At 43.5% G+C, this 17,341-nt stretch overlaps 1 long non-coding RNA gene across 1 annotated transcript; it reads left to right on the top strand.

The window, feature by feature from the left end:
* Positions 1 to 199: 199 nt before the first annotated feature.
* Positions 200 to 10,719, top strand: LOC118723326. Its single transcript, XR_004989226.2, has 3 exons — positions 200 to 715; positions 2,798 to 2,873; positions 10,534 to 10,719. It is a non-coding gene; the product is annotated as an uncharacterized LOC118723326 (long non-coding RNA).
* Positions 10,720 to 17,341: the final 6,622 nt, after the last annotated feature.

The raw sequence follows: 17,341 nt of genomic DNA, 5'->3' as shown, positions 1-17,341 counted from the left end.
CGCGGGGACTGGCAGGGCCGCCCTGCGGGGGCCTCCCGGCACCAGCTGGCCGCGCGGCACCGCCTGGCGCTACGCTGCGCGCCCGCCCGCCGCCCCGCTCTGCGCTGCGGGACTGCGTTTCCGGGCGGGAAGGGCCGCCCTGCGCGAAGGTGTCGCCGAGGTCATCAGGCCACACCCCGGGGGGCCACACCCCGGGAGCCGGGCGATGTGTCAGAGGCTCAACCAGAAGGACAACTTCTAGGGGGCGAGGGCGGGGCGCAGGCGGGCGGGCCTGAGAGCCGCGCGGCTTCTCCGGGCTGAGTGCCCGGCGCCCGGGGAGGCGCGTGGCACGCCCGCTGGGCTCTTAGTCGCGGCGCTGGCGCGGGGCCTACTAAGGGCTGTCAGAGTAGGTTTGGGCCACTTTTTGGTCCTGTTCGCCACACTTGTCCCCGAGGTAAACTCTTTACCAGCGGGAAGGCGAAAGCTTGGTTGAATTGAGCGCCTGTGGCTTGCCCAGTAGGCCTGGAAGGGAGTTCGTAGACAGCGTTGACTCATATGAGATTTCCAGACCCCCTAGAAACGCCAGAAATATGGTCCCAGGAAGGTCCCAGGAAGACAATGGGTGACCCTCCAGTTGAGCACGCTAAATCCTCGTCTGAGATTCCAACTCAAGTTAAAGGCTTTGATGTGAGATGTGGGCACTCACCTTGCAGAGTGAACCACAAGTTAATTCAAGGTGCTCCGAGTTAGGTTGCTTTTCATACTTTGAGCCACTGACACTGGAATTGGAGGAAGAGGCTACTTAGATGGGATTCAGATATTTTTTGTAGGAGAGACAGTGATAAGAAACAAGAGACAGGACTGGGTAAAGAATAGTGCTTCCTGCTTACCATCTGTGTGACTCTGGATTTCTTTAATTTTCTGTTGCCTCAATTTCCTCAATTCAAAAGTGGAATGAAAAAAGTATCTCATAGGTGGGATAGTGAGAATTAAATGAGTTTGATATATGCCAATCATAAACATTGCTTAAATGTTAGTTGTTATTTTAAAAAATATTGTTAGTGAGTGTTTAATATTAATATTATCAGTGAATAAAATCTGTTTAAGAAATATGCTGTTAGATGCCCGGCTTGTGTGGCTAGTGGTTGAGTGTCAACCCATGAACTTGGAGGTCTTGGTTCCATTTATGAATCAGGGCTCCATCCCAGTGGGGGCTTGCAAGAGGCAGCTGATCAATGATTCTTATCATTGATCTTTCTATCCCTCTCTTCTTCTCCTTTCCTCTCTGAAATCACTAAACACACACACACACACACACACACACACACACAGACACACACACACACACATACTGTTAGAGTCCAGAAAAAAATATTGAGTTTCATCTTAATTTCTTGGGACTACGTGCATGGAATTGGTGGAATATGATCTAAATCTTAAAAAAAATTAATAGGTATGATGTCATTCAATCATTCAGTAAATGTTTCCTGAGTATTTGTTATACACAGTCCTTGTTTGGGCTCTGAGAATGGTTCTCATTCAGTTTACCTTCTAGTAACGGAGTAATGAGGATAGCCACGCACTGGTGGGAGAGGATTTCAGATGAATAGGTGGTGGAGGTGAGGACATTGTAGCAGGAGCTAAAGCACAGGAAGATAATGCATTTAGGAGAGCATTGAGCTTGGGGGATGGGGATGGTGCATGGAGCCTCAACTGGCCTGATAAGACCTTTACCTCAGTGACAAGGGGTAACCACTGTAGGTTTTTGAACAGCACTCTAACATGGCGAGACAGAGTTTGGAAGGGGGAATACAAAATAATAACTAATATATTTTTATTGATTTTTTACAGAGAGGAAGGGAGAGAGATAGAGATCTAGAAACATCGATGAGAGAGAAACATTGACCAGCTGCCTCTTGTACACCTCCTACTGGAGATATGTCTGCAACCAATGTACTTGCCCTTGACCGGAATCAAACCTGGAACCTTTCAGTCCGCAGACCGATGCTCTACCTTTGAGCCAAACCGGTTTCGGCATAACTAATATTTATTGAGTGCTCACTACCTACCACGCATGGTTTGTTCTGAGGATTTTGTAACAACTCTACATGATGGGTACTATTGTTCTCATTTTCATTATTATAGTTGAAACAGACACAGGGAGATTAATTTGCTCAGGATCACACAGCTGATAATCTTTGAGAAAAGCTTTTTAACTACTAACTAGTCTGTACCCTTTTAGTTATGTCCAACTCCTACTAATAGCCTGGTTAAGGAGTTAAGATTAGCACACTCAACACATTCAGAAAACTGCTGCACAGCCTGAAGTAAAGCACTGAATTTTGGGGGCATACTTCACATAAATTCCTTGCTTAGCTGGTCTTCAGAGGAAAAAGTTAAATCATATTCTATTTATTCCATTGTGCCTTTTTATATCATAAAGAACATAATAGTGACAACAGAAAAAAGAATCAGCCACGGTTTCACTTTTATTGGAGAAAATATGGTATTTTCCACTTTTAACACCAAGCTAGTGAAATTTATTACCAAGATTCCTTTCCTTTTCTTCCACCTCTGGTCTTTCGGTGCAGGTGTCCTCCATGCCCAGGGCTCACTAGCTCTCACTGGAGAAGTGGGATCCCCACCTTGCCATGTTGACATGAGTGTGCAGTGTTCCAGTCAGTGAGGAACGAGTTGTTCAAAAGGCAATATGGTTTCAGAGGTGTTGAAACAAAGAACAGGAAAAACAATTATCTGCAGAGAGATTTGGTTTATTTTTCCAAAAATACAACTAACCCATCCACACTTACCCTGGCAGGTGCCTTCCATGGAATGGAGAAATTTGTTCTTGCTTTCACCTTCATGATAATGCACTCCTTTGGCAGTTGTTGGAGGTAGGTGGGATGGGAGTGAACAGGCCTGCTGGTTGACCCACATTAGTGACCTCTCCAGGCTGCCAAGCTGGCCTTTCCAGTCCTTCCTTCTTCCTCCTTCCTTGGGACCTTTGATACAGAGAAAGGTGGCCTTTGCACATTGGACACTGTGCTAGAGCACTGTCTAGCAGGAGGCCATGCATACTAGTGTGAGGTGTATCTACCCAGGAGATTGCCAGATTGCCGGGCTGTGTTTAATGGGTGACTTTGTGGCCTGGGAGGAGGAAGTTAAAGGAGGTGGGTGGAGTCCAGCCTTCTCTCAGCTCCTGATTTGTGACTCATTTATCACATCTGTTGTATGACAGGTTGGCCTCCTTCCCCCACCCACTGCATCTCACATTGCACAAAAGGGTCAAGTGCAAAGCAGGACACCTCTCCTTAACCCGCCTCCCACTCCATACTACCCTTTAAAGACTATGGGTGTACTGAATAATCTTTCTTTCCTTAAAATGTCAGGGTGAATATTGTTTTTTTAAAACTCCTCATAGGTGAGCCCCAAATCTCCCCATAGACTGCAGAGCACAATGAGAAAGGCTCCAGCTAGGCAGATAAGCTCTTGCCCTTTCTGTAACTTACGAATTGTGTGCTTTTGTAAATTGGGCAACTTCTGCAATCAGGCTAATGGTGTGCATTTTCAGAGCAAAGTGTGGTTGGCTTTTTCTGTGTAGGTTTAGAGATGACTCAGGATGTCATTGGAGCCTGCTGCTAGGGAATTTCTAATGCGGGGAAAGCTTGTGGGAAATTTGAAGGTGGCTGTGAAGTCCCCTCATCATTATGGTAGGAACTTTCATCTTTATAAAGTACTTTTGTTTCTGGGGTAATTTCCACATGCTCTAATTTTTTTTTGAATAATTTTAGGTCTTTTAATGCTAGTATTTCAAGAACAACCAACATGAACCTAGTATGTACTGAATATTGCCACAGAGTATATGTACATTTACATTATTTTTGTATCCATACTTAGCTTCTTTAGTGCTCACCTTCTGTCAGGTACTGTGCTAAACACTTTACATATTTTAATTCTTTTAATATTCACAATGTTTCCTATGAGGTAGATGTTTACAGACAATAGAACTGAGGTACAGAGAGGCCAAGTGAATTGTAATTAGTCTTTAGGATGGCTGCAATGAAACGTCCTCCTGCTGCCCTTCCCAGTGTGATCCCCTTCCTTCAGGTGAAAGTTGGACCTACTGACTCAGTATAAATGAACAAAATCTGGCCAAAGTGATGGAATGTCATTTCCAAGATTAGGTTACAAAAAGACTAAGACTTCTATATTTCTGTCTGTCTCTGAGCCTTCTCTGTGTTTGAAGTAAGCTACCACAATGGGGGTAGCCCTATAAAGGCCAACAACAAATAGCCAGCAGAGACCCCAGGGCTAGCTGACAACTGAATTGCACTTATGGGACCCTGAACAGAGGATCCAGTGACAACAGAACTGAGCTGATACAGCAGCGGTTTTCAACTGTTTTGAACCGCTAGCAGTGTCACCTAAGACCATCGGAAAACACAGATATTTACATTATGATTCATAACAGTAGCAAAATTACAGTTATGAATTAGCAACAAAAATAATTTTATGGTTGGGGGTCACCACACATGAGGAACTATATTAAAGGGTTGAGGCATTAGAAAGGTTGAGAACCACTGTGATATAGAAATTGTGATAATATAAGTTTAAAAAAAATTTTTTTGTTAATCCTCACCCAACGATATTTTTTTTTCATTGATTTTTTATAGAGTGGAAGGGAGGGAGGAGGGAGGAGAGAGAGAAAGAGAGAGAGAAATAGAGAAACATTGATATCAGACACATCAATTGGTTGCCTTCTGAACTTGCCTGACCCAGGCTTGTGATCTGTCCTGCAACTGGAATTGAAATTGTGACTCTTCAGTGCAAGGGCTGACAGTCTAACCATTCAGCAACACTGACCATGGCAGTGTTTGTTGTTTTAAGCCACTAGGTTTGGGGGTAATTTGTTACACAGCAATATATAACTAATGCACTTGGTCAAGGTTAAAAAGCTTGTTTCTATTAAGAATTACAGATTACAGAGACTGTACATTTTTCCTGTCTTAAATTATTTTTATTATAATGCTACTTAAGTATGATATATAGAAACAAATCTAGGAATGCAGTTTTTATGATTATGGTTGTATACAGCTATAAAAATAAAAAATTGGACTACCAAATTTTACAAATACCCAGAATAATGTTTTGTTTTTTTTTACTACTTATTCTGATTTAAATTTATACTTTTTAAAATGATAATTTCATATAAATGAAGCTGTGCTAAAATGAAGTCATTATCTAGTTTGGAAACAATGTCAGTGTCCTTCAATAGGAAAATGGTTTATGTAAGCCATCCCACAAAATCTTCTGCAACTTGGGAAATTAACTGCTATATGAAAACAAGTTGCAACCAAGAAGCCCCCAAACAATCCCATTTATAGAAAAAGTATCAAAACAAAGTGATAATTTCTTTACATGTTTAAAGGGTATAGGACTGTCTGAAAGGAGACAGTGAACTGATGATAGTGCTGGTTTCTGGGGAGAGAAGTATGAATGAATGTATTTTGCTTTGTATTTTCTGTATCTTTATAGATGGTGTATTTTTTTTTATCTTCTCTTTTTTTTTGGGGGGGGGTGTGTGGAAATAAGAATTTATACTGTTTCTTGTGTAATTAAAAAGAAAGTATTGTCTTAGACTTTCTGGGGTTATTTTAGAGTAGGATTCATTAGCGGTAGGGTTAGTGCCATTGTGGGGTTGAACCCTGGGTTCAAAATAAGACCACTGAAGGCTGATGATTTATTAAAAAAAGCAGGCAAGAATTTATTGAAATATCTGGCCAGGGCAGCCGCAAGAGCACCACACGCAGGTGGACTCCAAACGACTGCGCCGCTTTAGGGTTTTTAGAGGTTTTTAGAGGTTTTTAAAGGTTCTAAGAAGGAAAATCCCCATTCTGCAACAAACTGTTGTTTGGAATTTTCTGCTGTTCTTCCTAGATAAAATGTTGCTTTCTAGTTTGCTTTAGCCCGTTTGAAGAATGATGAAGATAAACTTAGCTGTCTGACCTTGCAGTCCAGAGACCAGATATGCCCACAATCTCAATACCATGCCAGGTGCATTTTTTTTTTCTTTTCTTTTAATTGGATAGAACTGTATTGTTTTCGAGGCCAGCATCGAGATAACCACTAAGTGTACATAGGGCTGGCTTTTTAATAAAAAAAAGAAAGTTCTGCCTGTAACCTTGCCCAGAACTTGAACTCATCCTCCCTAAACCCATTTCGTGATGAACAAAGCAATTCTCTTCAAATTTCCCCCTGCACCGTCTGACTGCTCGGGAAGGGAACTCTGTAACAGTTCAAACCACAAGAATTTTCCTTTGTTCTAAATTCTAAATCCTATAGACTATATTCTAAAAACTGGGGGCAGCCCGCAGGATCATTTCCAGTCACATCCTGCTGGACATTGGAATGTGGCCCTATCTTGCAGAAGCAGAACTCAGTGGTTAATCTCCAAAGGTTATGGTCCCAGGCACAGGAAAATTGCCTTAGCAGGTTTAAAATTCAAATAGCAGTTTTTACCAAAATATGGTTGCCACTATATTTCAGTGCAAAAATGAGTGACACATAAAAGATCAGCTAGCCAGCCAGAAGAGGTGGTCCTTGATGGATAGGCAGGGGAGCTTTAGTCAGGTCTGGGTCTGGGAGGTTGTGCTGAAACTGGAAATTTAATAAGAGTAACTCAAAGGCAGGGTGTGAGTAGAACTTAGAGACCCTGAACAACAAGAATTAGACAAGCTGGGGACCTGGTGCTTTAAGGGAGGCTTCCTGGGCCAAGCAAAATTTCAGCCCTGGGGCAGAGGTAGTTGTGGCCGTCAGCTGAGCAAGTGCAAGTATTTATTCATTTGACAGTGTCACATTTGGAGGCCAAGGATAAATCAAACCCAGGCTTCACATGCTGGGGTGATAGTAGCCCAGAAGGGAGATAATATTAATGATAACTCACCCTTACATAGTGCTTACTAGATACCTGACACCCTTTTAAGCACATTACATTTAATCCTCATAACCCTATGAGGCATGTAGTATTATCCCATTTTATAGATGAAGACGTTAAGGATCTTGGTCACACAGCTGATGTGTGGCCAAACCAGGATTTTGGCCCAGGTGATTTTAATTCCAGTATTTAAATTTAATTCCAGTATTTGTGTGCTTAACAACTAGGCTGTCCTGCCTTTTGACAAATGCCATAATAGAGTTTGGAAAAGGGAGGGTAAAACTGGACAAGTATGAAGGAGATATCAAGAAAAAAGCAACATTGTTTGAGTTGGGTCTTGAAGGAAGAGTAGGAATGTAAGAGCAAAGGGGAAGGAGGGTGGTTAAAGAATGAGAGACAGGGAACAGTATTCATGAAGGCATAGAGCTCTTAAACCGTCTATTTACCCTCGGAGTCTTCTGTTCTCTTTCCAAAAAGTACAAAAAGAACCACCCCAAATTAAACCCCTGCTCTCCCCCCTCTTTCTGAATTAGCTAGTGACATACAGTTATGGATCTGTCATGCAGTTCTCCCAGGACTGTTTATTCTGAGATGTCTATCTTGATGAGACAAACAATATTCACTCCTTAGTGGAAAAATGAAGAAAGCTAGAGGGGAGAGAGAGTCCTCAACACTATCTCACTGTTGTCCCTACATCCCTAGGCTTGGTCTAGATTCACCATATGGCCTCACCTACACAGAGTGTGGGCCACTGAGAACCAACAAGATTGACATAACCTTGAGGCCTCAAATAATACATTCCTCTCCTCCAGTATTAGTTTTGTGAGACTAAAAGCCCAATGGCAGGCTGTCATCAAGTCTGAGAAAAGAGATGGTGTGATAAAAGGGAGAATCTGACTCCTTAATGGAAAGCAGGTGATTTTTAAAATTTGTCTCTATGGCTGTCGGTGCAACAGAAATTCAGAAAAGAAAGACAAGCCTGTGCAAGTATTTTTCTCCCCAGTTTTCCTCCTTCCCCTTCATTGCTCTTGGACTTGGTGAGTGGCCTCATCATTGCCCCTGTGTGCCTGACTAGGAATCAGGGAACAATTCTCACTTCCCCTACCACTGGCTCAGCTTAGATCTGTCTCATCCCACAACCTGCCCCTTCTCTGTCCCTGCTGCCCTGCCTTTCCTGAGGACAGCATAAATCACGGGACTCTGCCTCCTGCCACCTTGTCACCGGCCTTCCTCCTCCAGTACCTTTTTTTGCCATCTCTAAAGTACAAACATAAATAACCCTGGCAACTGAGTGGCTGGATGCCTCAGAATGAGTAATGGCATGCAAACCACTTCCCTTATTGTTGTATCCATCATGTGTAAAAAAAATAAAGTAAATGCTTGCTGACTGTGACACTTGCCTTGGGTAGGTGAGCCTGGCTGTTTGGCTTGCACAGAAGGAACTCACTTCAGACTAGTCCAGGGGGTTCACATGGAAAACAAGGATATGTAGTGCTAGCAGGCCTGACATTGGAGTCAGGAACCACAAATCCTCCAGGAAGAGGCCAATTGTACTCTCCAATTCTTTCTCCTAAAGAGTTTTTATTTACTTTCTTTCTGCAAACTGGCTGTCATTGCTGCTCACAGCACAGGAGCAGCCCACACTATTTCAATTCCCTTCTCTGAGGGTTAGTAGGCTGTGGCCAGACCAACTTCAAGCCCAGATATGAGGAGAGAGAATCTGATCATTCCCAGTCCAATCAGCTAAGTGCAGGCAGGTGGCTCACTCAACTCAGTCTGGCTTCTAGGGCTCCTCTCAGGGGTGGAAAGAACTTTGAGAAGAGGAGTTTGGGGTTGGCCAGATGCTACAGAAGTTGCCTACTGTGTCTTATAAGAAAAGACATGATCTTTGTCTTCTCAGCAGTTAAGCCCCTTGGGAAAATTGAATGCCTAGTTGGAGTTATTTCAAACCAATGTAAAATCTTTGTTTTTGTGGACAGAACTTGGAGTTTAGGGAAGCATACAGCTTTGAGTTTATGGGGAGAATGGTAATTTCAAATGAGAATAATTGAAGGAGCATAGGTCATAACAGGAATGAACGAGGGCAGTAAAGACTTCTCAAAGTAGATTACATTTTGAATGATGCAAGTTGGGATTAGGTGGGTAGAGTGGGAGCATTTATTGGAGGGATTTGAATACCAAATAAATAAGCTTAGACTCACCTCATTAAGGATCAAGAATTGGGATAGTTGAATGGAAACTGGGTGTGTCTGGAATCAGATACTCCTTGATTTGAGTCTGTCCCTTCCTGTGTTTTATGGGACTTGGGAAGTTTCCTTAACTTTAGAACTTCAGGGTCCTCAACTAGAAAGTAGGGATAAAAGTACTGGCATATAGTAGGTATCTGTTGTTTTATCTGCCCAGCATCCATTCCCATTCCTAATAAGTGCTTCTCAGTGTCGTGAGGGTGGTGGACCACTCTGCGTGGATTAGGTAGGATTGATCCCACCTCCCAGTGTGGAGATGGACACATATCCCTGGCCAGGACTATTCTTACAGCAGTTTCCTCAGGACACTTTACTTCCACCTGTTAGAAATTGTAGCTCATATACAGATGTGTGATAACTGGAACGAATGGTGCTCCCTTACATGTGGTACTGTGTATACTACCTAACCTGACCAGCTGTGCAAAGGTGCTCTGACCTGGGACAATTAAAAGCAGTCTACCTTATTGTCCCAGATCAGGGAAAGGGAAGTTACCCAAGCTAGACTGATGGGAGGTAGTTGTATTACATAAAATTCTGTCTGACAGTAATGCCAACACATTGAGAAAAACTGCTGAGAGATGGAAAGAAGCATAAATGCATCATGTGAGCTATTTGATCCAGAGGTGCCTAAAGCTATGGAGTTATCTCTGGAATTTATCAGTTAATAATTGTTGAGGGAGTCTGTCCTTCCTACGTCCCTCTTACTTGGATACTTCATGTTGGGTGTGCTAGGAACAAAAGGCCCTGACCACTTTTATTGGGCCATTTCTCATAGTTATGTTCATAGCAAACAATTTTGAAGGATGAGGTGATGTCTGCCTACAGGATAAAGAGCAGGTTTTCATACTGCTTGCCAGAAAAAAAAATGGATTTCTCAAGCTCAGTGTTCCTCAGCTGTGATGAAAACCTACTGTGTGCAGAGCATCCATCTAAGTCAGTGGTCGGCAAACTCATTAGTCAACAGAGCCAAATATCAACAGTACAACGATTGAAATTTCTTTTGAGAGCCAAATTTTTTAAACTTAAAATTCTTCTAATGCCACTTCTTCAAAATAGACTTGCCCAAGCCATGGTATTTTGTGGAAGAGCCACACTCAAGGGGCCAAAGAGCCGAATGTGGCTCGAGAGCTGCAGTTTGCCGACCACGGATCTAAATCATACTAAGTCACCTGTGAAGGGCTCAGGGTTAATGGAACCTAAGTAAATATGCTGGTACTCATGCTGCTTGTTATGCCATAGTAGATCCAGGAGTTTTGTGTTCTCTGCCAGCATTCAAATGAAATAGTAACAGGCTAACTTACTAGCTTATAAGTAAGGTAAAATTCATACCAGATTAGCCAATCATCCTTTCTTCATTTTTGTTTTTTAATCTAGAAAGAATTGAGATTCTGCCACTTGCAACAAAAAATTCTAATAAAGTGTCTTCCTCATCAGTGGAGATAATATATGAGAAAACTTCAAATCTATGCTGGGCTGTTACGTATGCATGGTCCTAATATAGACTTTTATTAAACAACTTGAGATTTAATTGACATACAATAAACTACACATATTTAAAGTGTACCATTTGGTAAGTTTTGACTTATGTATGCACCAGTGAAACTTTGCCACCACTATGATAATAAACCTAAAGATAGATTATTTTTCCTTTTTTTGTTAAGTTCTCACTGAGATCACCCATTCTTCCCCTAATGTCCTTGAGCATCCTTATAACCATTGTTTTAAACTCTGCATCTGGTATTTTGGTTCTTCCATTTCATTTAATTCTTTTTTTGGGATTTCCCTTGTCCTTTTATTTGGAGCATATTTCTTTATCTCCAAATTTTGTCTGCCTTTTGTGTTTAACTCTGTGTATTAGATAGATCTGCTGTGTCTTCCAAGCTTGTTATGAGGGCTTTCTGATGTAGGTGCTTTGTGGGTCTCAGAGGTGCAGTCTTCTAGATCACCTGATCTAGGTACTCCAGAAATCTTCCTTGTATGGGTTATTTGCCCCCTCCTGTTGTAGTTGAGTCTTGAATGCTTTGGCCCACTCATAGGTGAAGTTAATCCTCAGGCTGGCTGACTATAAGGATGTACCTCATTCACTGTGTATGAGTCATTGTTTAGGGGCTGCTCCCCCCAACCCCCTGAGATGGAGTTGTTTCTAACATGTTCTAGTAGCTGCTAGACTGCAGTGGTTCTCAACCTTTTTAATGTCGCAACCCTTTAATACAGTTCTTCATGTTGTGGTGATCCCCAACCATAAAATTATTTTTGTTGCTACTTCATAACTGTAATTTTTACTATTGTTATGAATTTTAATGTAAATATCTGTGTTTTCCGATGGTCTTAGGTGACCCACAGGTTGAAAACCACAGTTGTAGAGCCTAAGACCATCAGAAAACACAGATATTTACATTAAAATTCATAACAGTAGCAAAATTACAGTTATGAAGTAGCAACAAAAATAATTTTATGATTGGGGGTCATCACAACATGAGGAACTGTATTAAAGGGTTGCTCGTGGCATTAAAATGGTTGAGAACTGCCGGGACCGGTTTAGCTCAGTGGATAGAGCGTCGGCTTGGGGACTGAAAGGTCCCGGGTTCGATTCCGGTCAAGGGCAGGTACCTTGGTTGCAGGCACATCCCCGGTAGGGGGTGTGCAAGAGGCAGCTGATCGATGACTCTCTCTCATCGATGTTTCTAACTCTGTATCTCTCTCCCTTCCTCTCTGTACAAAATCAATAAAATATATTTAAAAAAAAAATGAATGTCCTTATTAAAAAAAAAAAAATGATTGAGAACCACTGTGCTAAAGTCTCCTTTGGGTGTGCTGGTTTTGTGGCTAGTTTAGGTCAAGCTTTGGTGAGGTTTGAAGCCCACCATTGGTTGTGTTAATTCTGAGCCCACTTCGACAGGGTTCTAGTGAAGATTGGTGTCAGCTGTGTAAACGACCTTGGGCTACCTGTCTGGAGCTACCACATTATTCACTGATTATGGCTGTGTCTACTGGGCTTGGTGTGCATGGGAGGTGCCACCAAGCTGTGTATAAGATTCGGTTTCCTGCAGCCCTGAGATGGGAACAGATCAATAAAGGGTCCAAGGCTCTCTGAAGTAGATGTCCACCTGTCAGCTACTTTGTCAGCCCCTGAGGTTGCCTAGATTTCCTCCAGAGACTTTTGAAAAAAGACTATAGAGTGGACCCAAGTAGGCTGTGTCCCACTACTTCTTCCACTCTGTGCAAGCTAAGTTAGGAGGATCAACCAGCTCAGGAGACAGGGCTAGTGGGTCCCCTACTTGGGTCAGGCACTCAATGGGCCAAATGTGGCCCCTACTCCAGAGCCATAACACTTAGTCTCTGCTAGAGTTTTCCTTGAGGAGCACACCACAGATTCAGGTTGGGTGCAACCAGCTGTCCCCATTGTAGGAGCAAGCTCAGCAGGGCAGGCCCCCAGGACTTGGAAAAACAGATCAAGACAATCCTTCATTGGGGGTGGCGCTGGGCTGAGCTGGCAGGAGGGAAGTGAGTTCTGTGTCTCCCTTTAGTTGCATAGTTGTACCTGCTTGAATCCTGGACCCCTGAGGAAAGATGAATTTAGAAGGTCCTCGCTCTGAGTGGTGTTCCCTTCTCCCCACAGATCTGAGCTCAGCAGGATGGGGCCACCAGGACTTGGAAAAATACGGGTCTAGTAATAATGTCGTTTTTAAACATTCGTTTAAAATCTTCCTTGGCGTTGACTTGTATTGACATAACCTTCAAACATGCGGTATCTACAGAACGTGTGAAGTGCAATTAACAAGTTCTGCTTGAAAAAGTTTGTGTTTGGTTTGGTTTTTGTTGCAAAACTAGGGCTAAGAAGATGGCGGATGAAGAGCATATTCGGCACTGCATGCTTTACGAGTTCCAATTAGGAAGAAAAGCAAGCGAGGCTGCAAAAAACATCTGTAGTGCTCTTGGTCAAGATACAGTTAGCGCCAGAAAATGCCAGCATTGGTTTGAGAAATTTCGCGAGGGAAATTTTCCGTTAGATGACAAGAGTAGTCGAGGCCGTGTGTCCAATTTTGATCAAGAAGCTCTTCAAGCTCTTTTGGTGCAAAATCCTCAAATTACCCAACAAGAGCTTGCGACAACTTTAAATTGTTCACAAAAAACAATTTCCAATCAATTGCGTGCACTTGGCAAAGTCCAAAAGTTTGGGAAATGGGTTCCTCATGAGTTGACCGACAACAACCGTAATCAAAGAGTCACAATTTGCAGTTCGCTCCTCTCTCGTCAAAACCGTTTGCCGTTTTTAGAGCAAATTGTTACCGGAGATGAAAAATGGGTGCTGTATGTTAATTTGAAAAGGCGGCCTTAATGGTTGGACAAAAATGAGGCTCCGCAGCCCACGCCAAAACCTGACTTGCATGCGAAAAAAGTGATGTTGTGTGTTTGGTGGAATTTTAAAGGAATTCTTCATTATGAACTTTTACCATCTACCCAAACCATTACAAGTGCAGTGTATAGTGCCCAATTGGAAAGGTTAGCCCAAGCTTTAAGAGAAAAAGAACCCGCACTGATTAATCGGAAGGGCGTAATTCTTTACCACGATAACGCACGACTGCATACTTCAAGAATCACTGCTGAAAAACTGCGCCAGTTGGAATGGGAAGTTCTCCCTCAACCTGCATATTCTCCTGATATTGCCCCTTCCGATTACCATTTGTTTCGTTCTTTGCAAAACTTTCTTCTTGGAAAAAAATTTAATAATGAAGAATGCCTCAAAAATGCATTGACCGAATTTTTTGCATCAAAATCACAAGAATTTTACAACAGAGGGATTAAAATGCTTCCTGAGCGTTGGGCACAAGTAGTAGAAAACAACGGCAACTATATTGTTGATTAAATTTTGTTGTATTGTTTAAATAAATTTGATTTAAAAAAGTATTAGAAAACGACATTAATTATTACTAGACCTAATATAATAAAACAGTCTCCCATTGGGGTGGTGCTGGCTGAGCCTGCAGGTGGGGGGAATACTGGTCCCCATTCCGAAGCCTTGAGTGTCTGCCAAGAGTTTCTCCAGAAAAAGAGCAGACCAAAGGTCCCACTGGGTGCAGCCAAGAGTCCTTTCTGCTGGATTCAAGCTTGGCAGGATGGTGCCACTGGTATTTGGAGGACTGGGTTAGTGCACTCCCTAGGCTGGTGCTGTAAGAATAGGAGTGACCAACCCTGGGAAGATGGTTCCTGAGGGCAGTGTGGGATGTTGGCTCAGCACAGGAACCTCAGATGCTGACCCTCCAGATCTCTCTTCAGTGCCACACCATCCAGGTCTTCTCTTTGTGACTCTATATTCCTTGAGTTGCCTGCCCTCTACTGGAGCCCCAATTGACTGCAGAGACCAAACTCTTGTGCATTGGCCCTTCAGGAGAGCACCTGGGTTTCTAGCAGACTCCACCCTCTTCCTGGCAGAAAGGGTCCTCTTGATTTTCACTGCCAGATACTATGCAGGCGCCACCTCCTGGCCCTAGTGCTCTGGGTTGGGGAGTACTGGCGGGTGTGTGTGTGTGTGTGTGTGTGTGTGTGTGTGTGTGTGTGTGTTGGGGGGGGTGGTATGCGCTTCTCAGTTGAGACTTGTGCTGCCAAGCTAACCTTCCAGCTTCTCAGTTACTGCATATGGGTGCAGGAGTCAGCCCTCTTTGTGTCTCTGCCCTTCCTACCATTTTCTATGTAGTTTCTTCTATAAATCCTGGAGTATAATATTCCTGTTCAATTGTCTTTTAGTTGGTCATTCAGGTTGATTGCTCTATAATTTAGCTGAAAGTATGTTTTGATGCCAAGTGGAGCTGAGTGTAGCTTCTACCTATCCTCAGCCATTTTGAAAAACCTCCCATGACATTTAAATAACCTAGTGGATCTAAGTGGCTTCAGTCAGCCATGACACCAAAGCACCAATGCTCATTTCCCTAGCATATCCTGTGCTAAAAGCATGATCCAAAAATCCAGCAAACAATGTTTCCTCTATAAAGAGGTAACATGCAAATTGATCATCACTCCAACACACAAGATGGCCACCACCATGTGGTCAGATGGCTGCCACAAGATGGCCAGCAGGGGAGGGCAGTTGTGGGCGATAAGGCCAGCAGGGTAGGACAGTTGGGAGGGACCAGGCCTGCAAGGGAGGGCAGTTGGGGGGTTCAGGCCTGCAGGGAAGGACAGTTGGAGGGGACCCAGGCCAGCAGGGGAGGGCAATTAGGGGTGACCAGGCTTGCAGGGGAGGGCAGTTGGAAGTGATCAGGCCAGCAGGGGAGGGCAATCAGGGGCAATCAGGTCAGCAAGGGAGCAGTTAAGCATTGATCAGGATGGCAGGGGAGTGGTTAGGGGGTGATCAGGCTGGCAGGCACAAGCAGTTAGGGGCAATCAGGTAGGCAGGCAGGTAAGCAGTTGGGAGCCAGCAGTCCTGGATTGTGAGAGGGATGTCTGACCACCTTTGAGGGGTCCCAGATTGGAGAGGGTGCAGGCTTGGCTGAGGGACACACACAACCCCCAGGGCATGAATTTTGTGCACCGGGCCTCTAGTCAAGTAATAATTAAAAGGTTATATCTCAGGAGCTTGGGAAATATTGTGGCTTCCTTAGGAAATGACTATGGAAAGACTTCCCACTGAGTTTTGACCGTAGGTGGTATGGAAATGAATGTAGCAGCCGTGAAAATGTGCACAAATCCCAGATCCTGGGCCTCAATGAAATATAGTAAGTACCTGGTAGACCCTAACATTTTAGAACCTGGAGAATTGCAATTTGGGGAGTTGTAAGCAGTTTATGCTTCTTAGGGCAGAGCTTACAATTTATCTTTGGGTGCTACACCAATGAGTCAGAAGCAGATCAGTAGCAGACATTGGCTGATTTTAGCAAAAGGGGCTATATTGGTAGAACATGGGGTAGCTCAGACAGTCTCTTTGGGTAAATGACTCATTTCCAACCTCAAAGTCACTCAGCTCAAGGTTTGAATTCCAGAAAAGAATGTTTGGATTCCAGGGAAAGACCTATTTTTAACAGGTCTTCCACTCAGGCCTGGAGGAAGTGCCCTCTGATTTGCAATTCCACTATGGTTGCTGGCCATGGGGCTAGATTAGGGGTGTCGAACTCAATCAGAGAAGGGGCCAAAATCTAAAATCCAGCCTAAATCGCGGGCCGAATGGTTTACTGAACAGTCATAAACTGTCATTGTGATGGAAACGCAGCGGAGTGCAGTGATGACAGCGCGGTGCGGGCCACATTGCAAGGCCTGGTGGGACGGATTTGGCCCGCGGGCCTTGTGTTTGACACATGTGGGCTAGATGGTCAAAATCAAATTCTGATGCTGATTCCAGAAGACAGGGGCACAAGGCCAAGTAGTACTTCCTTTAGTTCTAGGAAGGACTACTTCCTTGACCTATCTACTGGTTAGAGGACAGGATTTAACCAGACCTGAGTCAAATTCCAGGGAAGAGCATTTGATCATCTAAGATTGGGTCAGATGGTTCCCTTTTAGTTTAGGGTCATTGCTGCAATCGGCTTGTTACAACCATGTTAAAACCATGCCACCTTGTTTTGGACCATCAGATTATAGAAGATGTTGTTTGGTGGCCTGTCCAGCTCTCCCTTACTGGGATGACATGCCTATGCCCCCAGTGCTGTGAATTGCTTTCAACCAAAGGAGCCTTCTTTGGAAATGACCAGGAGATTATGTCACACATCCTAAGCAGCCTGCAGCCAATGATGGACTGATTAAGAATTCCAAAGCCATAACATCTTGCCTCAATAAAGGATGACTCTGTGGTAGGATCAGGCTGAGCCTTCGTCTTTGCCTAACTTCTTCCCTCTGCTGTACATGGCTTCCTTTACTTCCTTAAAGTTTTACTGAAAATATGCCCTCAGTAAGTCACTGCCACAAGAATCCCCATTTGAGACTATAGAGAACCGAACCTCAGATAGCCATAAGCAGAAGTCAGTGGGAGTGCCTTTCTGGGACAGCATTTACCTTGAACAACGATTGCTGTGATGTCTGAAGCTAGAGCTCCTATTTTGTGGCTAAGAGGCAATAGACATAAGTAAGTGAACAGGAGAGTCCCAGGCTAGTGCTAGCAGCTCCTACCTCCAGGGTTTTTATATCTGAGAAAAATAAATCCTATTTGCTTAAGTCACTTTAGGTCAGCGTTTCTATTATTTGTAACTGAATA

Source organism: Pipistrellus kuhlii, unplaced genomic scaffold, assembly GCF_014108245.1.
Source record: "Pipistrellus kuhlii isolate mPipKuh1 unplaced genomic scaffold, mPipKuh1.p scaffold_m20_p_2, whole genome shotgun sequence".
NCBI lineage: Eukaryota > Metazoa > Chordata > Mammalia > Chiroptera > Vespertilionidae > Pipistrellus > Pipistrellus kuhlii.
The sequence above is the reverse complement of the archived record's forward strand: the minus strand, read 5'-3'. Positions and strand labels throughout refer to the sequence as shown.